The following is a 9,574-nucleotide window of genomic DNA, read 5'->3' as shown; positions in this document are numbered from 1 at the left end:
CACACAGGGGCTTCAGGAGCACAGAAGATTAGGATTAAAAATCCTAACAATGTCCTAGGAAGTAGAGGTCAAAAATACATGCAAGAAGCCCATGGCAGGCTGAGAGGATCCTGAGAGCAAAATGATTTGTGCAGGATGAGAGAAATAGTGACAAATAAGGCATGGATCAGACCTAGGAAAGTCTCCTTGAGCTGAAATCATGCTAGTACCTAGGCCTAGCTGAAGTTGTTGGGATTTGACAATGTCCACATATGTATATAGTGATGTGGGAAGGGAGATTTCAGTCTCCAGTTTATCTTTGGGGTGGTCTTATGTAAGCAAGCAGCTTAGATCATTGGCTAGATGACTCCAGCTCCCTCACAATGGAACATAATATAGAACCCTGAGAGCCAGGTAACTGTTAACTGACTGTCAGTTCAAGCCAGTCACTTGGCCTGTGGCTCAGAAACATGAAAGGTGTTCCTGTGTTGTTTTCAAATTGGAAGAAACTCGGGTCTCAGGCATGAGAGGTGTGAGTGCCTCACTTGAAGCTGCAGACATTGGATCAGTGCCAAACCATGAATCCAGTGTCTCAGCCCTTGTTATAAGAACAAACCAAAGGAAGCACAAAGCAACTCAGATAAGGTATAACCATGATAGGATACTTATTTAATCTCATCCTAGCCCATACTAGAACATTCTTCTTGTGTGCTTTTATATGTGTATACTGAGAAAATATTTACTGTGTCGTTTTCAATCCACTCTATTACAATTACTCAATTTGAAGTGTTCTTCCATTTCCATTTTTGAAAGAGCCATTCTTTTTACCACATTAATGTGAGAATGAGTCAGCCGAGACCCTGAATATTCCTTATAATATATGGAGTCTGACTCAGGCTTGTTGGAAATGCTGGTGATGGACCTGGTCCCTGCCTAAAAGAAAGGTGATCTCTTCTATATTGGAAACTTCCTCCACCACTATAGACAGTGGGGAAAAATTAAGCAGGTGCTGGATTTTTTTTGTGTAAAAAGTGAGTGTTCTTCCTTTAAACCCAGGGCTGATGAGATCCCCTGGCAGAGTATTGGAATACTTGGCACCTCTCTGAGACTGTTTCCCTTGGGCTTTATCATAGAAGCTTGGCTTGAGACAAAGAAGTGCACTCCCTGGCTAATTTCTTAGGACCCGACAGCCAGAATATTTCAATTTCCTCAGAATCTAGTGGAGCCTTAGCAGTTTGCTAAGGCTAGGATTAAAGGCATGAGCCAGTGGCACCCAACATCCACCCTCACCTAGGAAATCACTAACTTGGAGGCCTTTGAAGTAACTAGAAGAAAGGGTCAAAAGTTGAATTTGGGGCCTGAGTGCTGTCCCATGGTTGTTCAGAGGTAGCACTCTACCATTTGTGTCCCAGGTCCAGTTCTGGCTTTTGGCTGGTTAATTGAATATGTGTCTTTAGAATTTTACTGACTAGACTGGGTTCAAACTGTGATCCTCAGAGCTCACCCTCCTGATTAATAGGATTACAGGCAAGAGCAATTGTGCATTTATTTGGACAGGTGCATAAAGCCTCTTCACATGAAACTGTATAGATATAATCTTTACTTTTTGTCTGTCATGTTTACATTACCATGTGGGATTTAGCCAGTCTCATGTATGCCCTGTTAGTTCATAAAAGGAGAAGCATAGTTAACTTCCGTCTCTTGTCCCATTGGTACAGATCCTTCTACCATAACTGGAAGGAAGATGAACAAGTGAAGAAGTAAGTGGACATTGGCATGAAGAGAAGTTCTGTCCTTGAAAAATGGGTATATTTTAGTTTTCTGAATCAAAGTCAACTTTGCAGACCAGTTGTGATTTTCACCAGGAGGCTGATGCTTAGCATTTCAGTGGATAGCAGATTACACAGTAGTAGAAGTGGGAGTGGTTTTGGAATCTCATGGATGACAGGGAGGATTGTGTGTAACAAGTCAGATCCAGTGGGAAACAACTTTCTCTGCCTATCACAGGGAGAGTTTTGGAGGATTGTATTTGCGAAATTACTTCTTTTGTGAAAATATCATACAGAGGAATTAAAATTACATGACCAAGGTAATGAGTACATTTCTTATCAAGCATTGTTGCCTCCTCCTTTGTTTCCACTTACCATCTCCCTCACATCACTGTATGTAATATATCCAAGGACTGTAAAACATATAAAGTTAGATTTGTGCTCCATTGTCCAAATTTCATGATTCATAAAAGAGTGTATTCACAGTACTTTATTTATACTGAACTTTTTTCCCATTCTTTATTATTGAGCACAACATTAATGTTGGTAAGTCTTGCCTTTTCATTGGAAAATTCTCTTAAAAAATTTCTAAACTTTCCTTTCTTTTATACAGCAAATAAAACTATGTATGGTATGTGAATATCACCAGTAGAGAAGTAAGTGAATGTCACCTCTACAATGCTCTGGACCTGCTTGATCATCTCACCTAGCTGCAGCTCTGTGTTCTTTAAGGAATCCTTTCAGGTCAAATGATCTTCTCCATAGTGCCCAGGTTAGGGTGCTCAGTAACTTCCCTCCAGTCTCCAAGAATAGCTCATGGATGTTTATTCATTGCAGAAAATAGATTTCTCTATTCTCCAAAAAAAAATGTGATTGGGTTAAGTCTGTACTGTCATAAAGATTTTATTTTACATTAGTCCATATTTCCTTCAGAGAATTCCCTAAATGTTTAATTAATGGGAGGAAAGGGCTGGGAAAGAGTGGGGGAACAGAACACACTCTACAAACGGAAATCTATTCATTATCTGACTCATTTAATTGTAATCACTCTGTACATGCTCTTTATAACAATAAAGTAAATTAATAAAAATGTTCAATTAGACCAATCTGGTCAGAATGTAGACATGTACACCTATTCACCTAACAAAACTAATGCTTTCCAAACATTAAGAAAACAGTATACTCACAAATAAAGTGTCCTTAAATTGTTTGCAAGGCCGCTCTAGCCCAGCCACCACCATCACACCTGGTTCTTGTCCAAGATGGGGTGCCACGGGCACTGCCTCCTGGGCTTCAATGCAGTCATTGTGAGGTTCTGTGGGTCACTGTTCCACCTCTCCAGCCCCGAAGCTGCACAGTGGAGCCAAGTCAGATCAACGTGTGGTGGTCTGCAAAGCGGCTGCATTTGAAAGTGAGGCAGGCTGCACATGAGGTCTCTGACCCCCAGGACTCATTTCAGGCTTGAGTCCTTAGGAAGCCCCACAGCGGCAGGGGCAGCCACCAGGCAGAGAACCTCTAAGCTAGCAGTGTGTGCTCCTCGGGCTTGGGCGCCAGCAGCAGCAGGGACCAGGACGGCAAGTTTTCAGGGAGCCAGGAGCCTTGGGCAATTGCACCATGCCTGCCCCTGCTGCCCCCTAATGAGCACTGGCCCATGAGCCCTGCCCAGCAGCTCTGAGAACCAGATGCTGCTAATCAGCAGCCTGAGTCCCACGCTGTCAGCTGAGCACCCAAGGACCATCTTCTCCACGAGGTAAAGGTTCTCAGCGAGACAGCCCATGCCTGGGCATATGTCTGATCTCCTCTGGGGGTCCTATGTGAATTTCAGGCAGCCATAGGTTGAGCCAGAGGCCTGGAAGCAAGTCCTGGCCAGCCAGCAGCTGCCCTACGACCCCAGGTTCTAGGCAGAGCCAATGCACCTAAGCTGTGGAGGCAATGGCGGCAATGGCAGCCATGGAACTGCAGCAGAAGCACCATTGCCTCCAGGCTACCCACAGCTGCCTCCAGGCATGCCCACATCATCAACCCCCTGGGCTGCCCGCGCCTGGCATTCAGTGCTCACTTTCTTCTGTATCCACCCTCCCTCTGCCCAATTCCTGGGGGCGCCTCTGCCTCCTCTACCACCTTTGCCCTGGACATCTAGCATATGGGCCCCTCATAGAGTTCATAGTTGTCAAGGGCGCTTTTGCAGAACAGCCTCTGGGAAAGAGTCAAGGGTCAGGGTGATAGAGAGTCTTGAGTGTGTGGAAAAAGGTATTCCATACATATTTTGATAGAATATGGAATCAGAAGAAAGCAAAAATTATCAAATTTTAAAAAGATTAACCAGGTATCAATGGCTCAGGGCTTTTATACAAGCTCCTCAGAAGGCTTGGAGCTGAGGATCAAGATTGGAAGCCAGCTTGGGCAGGAAAGTCCCTGAAATTCTTAGGACTTTCTTTTCTTTTTTCTTTTTTTTAATTGTGAAAATACTGTACAGAGGGGTTACAATTACATGGGCAAAATAATGAGTACATTTCTTATCAAGCATTGTAGGCTTCTCCTTTGTTTCCCCTTCCCATCCCTTCCCAACCTCCCCCTGCCCTCCCACCCAATCCTCCCTACTTCCCCCCCCCCACCACCAAAGTTGTAAAGTTCGTTTTGGACATAATGACGTGTACATCTCATTGTTGCAATGTGTCCACCTGTATCCTTTTTAAATGATTTGTTTTTCCTCTTCCACTCCACAAATTATACCAACATCAAATACAGTGAAAGCAGGGGTTACACTGGGGGGAGGTACATACAAAACAACAAAGAAATAATCTTATAAATGTGTTCGAAACAATTGCATGAAAGAAAAAAGAACATTTGAATACATATCTCACCTGAGATTCTTATCTCCAATTATCTACAAACAGCAGCAGCAGCAGCAGCAGGAACAAAACCCCACAAGTGAAGCTGTGGCTCAAAATGATAAATTGTTACCTTTGAGCATGAAGCAATGCCAGGGCTCCAGCAGTATCTGCAAAGCTTGAGAAGCTCTGCTCCCCCAGGATAGCTCACAGCCACAGAGCAGGCTGTGAGGAGGAATCGATCCCTGGGTACACTTCAACCACCAAAACACACCCCGCTCACTAGCACCAATCATGTACCACTTAAAACTCAACAACCCAATTGTAGCTCTTTCTCACCACACTTGGGCAGGAGGGTGGGGGAGCTATGATACACCGGATACACCATTTGGGTCGAGGGGGGGGGATATCTGATATCAGACCCCCAGATAATATGTGGATAGATTAGCACTCCCCAGAAGAAGGCCAAGGTCGACAGATGTAGTCATTCTGTAACAAGTGTAGAAGGAAGAATCTTGGGTCTGAGGACTCCAAAGTGCCCAACTTTGGAGTTGGTGGCAGCGACTCCTCCCTGCGATGGTGACTAAGTGGTAGCATCTGGTTTGCTAGCCTACAAACAGCAGATGTGAAGGAGGGATGGAGTGAGGCTGGTGCCTTGGTGATTCCCTTTTGCTGAGTTGTTGCCGCTGCCACCATGTGGACATGCCTATGCTTGGAGTAAGGCTGTAGGGTTGGTGGGGCTGACTGGTTCTGAAGAAGCAGAAGGTGGAGCCGCTTCTGCAGGTGATGCCTCCATTACTGGTGGTCTTCCTGCCCAACTTGGGGCTGTGGGCTCTGCACTATAAGTGGTAGCCTGATGGAACCCTGAGGGGTCAGGAGCCAGACAGCTGAGTGCCTTGGTATGGTGCAGACAAAATGCTGTTCCCAAGTCTCCCACCCCAATTTGGGTTTACTTCAAATCTGCGGCTCCTTCTCCTTCATCCTCCTCTGGTAGGTGTCCTCAGCGGCAGCACCTGAACAGTCAGTCTGTGCTTCTTCCCACTTTTCTTCCAGGTGGGGTAAATTGAGGCTGTGAGCATAGTCAGAAATAGATCCCAGGGCCCTTGGTACCCCTGTATGGGACTCTTCTTTCTACTTTCCATACTTTACAATCAGTTCTTTCTGTTGCCCTCTCCTGTCCCCTGACCTCATCCACAGTTCTCTTTCTGGGGAGTACCCTGTCTGCACATGCCTGTATCCCGAGGATGTCGTGCCAATTGTAGAACTGGTACGCTCATCATCCCTGCTCCCCTCGCTCACCTCCACCTGATTATCCGTGTGTCTCTATTCAGGTCAGTCCCTTTCCCATTTAACCATTTGCAAGGAGACCACGGTCTTGCCTGCTCTTTCTCCCTATTCACTGTTTTTAGGTACTGTTGATTCCCTGAGGAGTGAGTTCAAAGATGCTCTTGGAACTGTAGGTCCCTTGGATAGGGTGAAATGTGAATTTCTGGTTCTTGAGGATCTTGCCACCTTTGACTCTCCAATAGTACAGATGTGTCCCGGTGGAGGGATTGCCCAAAATATCCCCTAGAGCAGTTCCCTGAGGGTGAAATGACACATGCCTTCCTTCTCTGCTATGAACTAATGGGATGTGGTATTTTTTTTGTATTCCAAACTGTGATCATACTTGTTTCTGCGTCTTTGAAACTTACTCATGTACTTGCACGTGTGTATGTGCATTTGGACTAAATTAACAATTTTTCTATGTGTGTGTGTGTGTGTGTGTGTGTGTGTGTGTGTGTGTGTGTGTGTGTGTGTGTGTGTGTGTGTGTTCAGAGCTTGGGTCTTAAACTCAGGGTCTGTGTTCTGTCATTTAGTTTTTTTCACTCATGGCCAGTGTTCTACCACCTGATCCACAGCTCTACATCTGAATTTTGGTGATTCATTGGAGGTAAGAATCTTATAGACTTTTCTGCAAGAGATGCTTTAGAAATAACATTCTCAGATCTCTCCATCCTGAATAGGTAGGATGGAACTCAGGACCTTGTACTTGCCAGGCAAATGCTCCACCCGGAGCTAAATCCCTAAACCCAGCTCATTTTTGATTGGCTGGTTTTTGCTCACAATTGATGCTCTACTTCATGAGCTAAATCTCTCTTTGTGGATATTTTTGTTTTATTTTTGTTTGTTTGTTTGTTTTTGGTCTGTCATGGGGCTAGAACTCTGAGTTGGGCGCAATCCCTGTGATCTTCAGCTAAAAGAGAGCACTTTACTGCTTGATCTACAGTTCCAATACCAGTTTTCTAGTGATTTATTGGAGATAAGAGACTCATGGACTTTCCTGCCAGTGTGGCTTTGAACCATGGTTCAAAGCCTCCTGAGTAGTTAGGATTACAGGCATGAGCCACTGGTGCTGGTCTCCTTCTGTTTTTGTTTTTCATTTTTTTCTTTATTAATTAATTATAAGAGACTCAGATTTGCCTATCCAGGCTGGCTTTGAAGTGCAATCCTCTCACCGCAACCTCATGATTGGATTATAGCTGTGAGCCACCAGTACCTCTCTTTGATTTGTCATTTTTGACAAATATCAAATGTGTCTTTTGAGATGGCCTGAGCATTGAACATTGCACTAAACCCAAGGCATATTTCAGGAGAATTACAACTATGTAGAGACCATTTGGTGACTCACACACACCATTACATATGGTAAGTTAAATACTTTCTTCCCAGAAAAACACAACTCTTACCTTTATACAAGATATGGTGCTTAAATGCCTCTTCATGTTTATCTGAATTATTATACACATTGAAAGGAACTCCACAATATGGATATGCTTGTCATGCATGAGAAGCAAGCACTCTACCACTGAGCCACCTTCTAGGCCACTAAACAAAAGACTTTTAAGTGTCAGCTGGGCACTGTTGGCTGGCACTTGTAATACTAGCTACTCAGGAGGCTAAGAGATGGGGATTGTGGTTCAAAGCCAGCCTGAGCAGGTAAATAGGTGAGAATGTTAACCAATTAACCACCAAAAATATCAGAAATGGAGCTGTGGCTCAAGTGGTAAAGCACTAGCCATGAGTAAAAAAGCAAAGGGACAGAGATCAGCCCCTGAGTTCAAGTCCCACTCTGCACTACCAGGTTAAAATTTAAAAAGAAAATTGATAATGCAACTTATCATCCATGGGGCTAAAACACTTGTGAGTAGTTGCTGATATGCATGACTGCCTTCCTATACCATGGGACACATACAACATGATAGACATACATTTCTGTTCATTTCAAGTTTAGTTACAATCAATGATTACAACATATCTAAAAACTGCATCAGTGTGAAGTCCAAGTTCATTCCCTTTGCCAGTGATTTAGAAGTGTGTCAGAGCTGACTGTCCCTCACAGGAAGAAAAGAAGCTGCGACTGACTCACCTTAAACTCATGTGAGTAGGAGTTTGTCAATGCAGCATTACTTTATGTTTTTGACTCACCCTTGTTCCTTGAAGGAAGAACCCCATTTGGTTGCATGTTAGGGGTCTCAGAGAAGGTCACCATGAAATAGGAACTGAAGAATATCACCAGCTCCCTGCATTAAAACCTTATTATAGTTAAAACCAGTAGTTCACATGTGTAATCCTAGCTACTCAGGATGCTAGCATCCTGATGGTTGTGGTTCGATGCCAGCAATGGGTAGGAAATCCATGACACTTTTATCTCCTATTAAACATCAAAAAAGCTGGAAGTGGACCAGTGTCCCAAGTGGTAGAGTGTTGGCCTTGAACAACAAAGCTCAGGGAAAGTCCTTGGAATGACACACACACACACACACACACACACACACACACACACACACACACACACACTCAAACACACACACACACACACACTCAAACACACACACACACATACACTCAAACACACACACACACATACACCGCTTTTTGTTAGCTCAACTAATGCTCCCAACAACTATATAAGTCTAGTATTCTTACTTCCATATTTACAGAGGAGGAAAATTCCTGGTGAGTCAGTGGCCTCAAATCCGAAATCCATAGCCCTGTCCTAGTATCTTTCCATGGAACAAACCTGTGACCCAAGAGGCAAAACAGGCTACAGGCATTATGTGCTGTGCTATGCTCTGTGTGTGTGTGTGTGTGTGTGTGTGTGTGTGTGTGTGTGTGTGTGTGTGTGTGTGTGTGTGTGTGTGTGTGTATACATCAATTCTAGGGTTTGAACTTCAAATCTGGGTACTGTCCCTTAGATCTTATTCTCAAGGTTGGCAAACTATACCACTTGAGCCACAGCTCCATTTCTTGGTTGTTATTTCTTCATTGGAGATAATAGTCTCACAGAATTTTCTGTCCAGGCTGGCTTTGAATCATGGTCCTTAGATATTAGCCTTCTCAGTAACTAGGAGTCCAGATGTGAACCATTGGCCTCAGGCATAGATTCTTCACCCTTATGAGTAAACCTGTCTTACCTAGTTTCTTTAGTATGAATTGGTTTTAATAATGTTTGTTCCTAGGCAATTGAGACATGTATGTCCTTATTACAGTGAGTGGCTGGTGTTTCAGTACAGCACTAATTGCTCTTCCTGAGTTGAAAGTTCCTGAGAAGGACAACTAAGCCAGGTATTGGTGACTCACACCTTTAATCCTAGTTGTTGAAGAGGCTGAGATCTGAAGATTGCAGTTCAAATCAGCCTGGGAAGGAAAGACTGTAAGACTCTGGAAGTGGGGCTGTGGCGCACGTGGTAGAATTTTAGCCTTGAATGAAGAGCTCAGAAACAGTGTGCAGACCCTCAATTCAGGCCCTCGGACAAGCACAAAATGAAAGAGAGAGAAAGAAAAAAAAAGGTAGTGGGGGCAGGAGGAGAAGGAAGGAGGGAGAGAAGAATTATGGCATTAGTGGCTCAGATATGTAATCCTAGCATGAAAACAAGTAGTGGAACTGTGTTCCAAAGTGGTAGGGAACTAGCTATGAGCAAAAAAGCTCAGCGACAGGCCCTGTGTTCAAAT

The 9,574-nt window shown here is 44.1% G+C and overlaps 1 long non-coding RNA gene across 1 annotated transcript; it reads left to right on the top strand.

The window, feature by feature from the left end:
• Positions 1-426: 426 nt before the first annotated feature.
• Positions 427-2,539, top strand: LOC138805489 (uncharacterized). Its single transcript, XR_011365556.1, has 3 exons — positions 427-624; positions 1,698-1,739; positions 2,362-2,539. It is a non-coding gene; the product is annotated as an uncharacterized lncRNA (long non-coding RNA).
• Positions 2,540-9,574: the final 7,035 nt, after the last annotated feature.

Source organism: Dipodomys merriami, unplaced genomic scaffold, assembly GCF_024711535.1.
Source record: "Dipodomys merriami isolate MVZ:Mamm:240054 unplaced genomic scaffold, mDipMer1.0.p SCAF_396, whole genome shotgun sequence".
NCBI classification, from domain to species: Eukaryota; Metazoa; Chordata; class Mammalia; order Rodentia; family Heteromyidae; genus Dipodomys; species Dipodomys merriami.
This window is presented reverse-complemented; position numbering and strand designations above follow the sequence as displayed.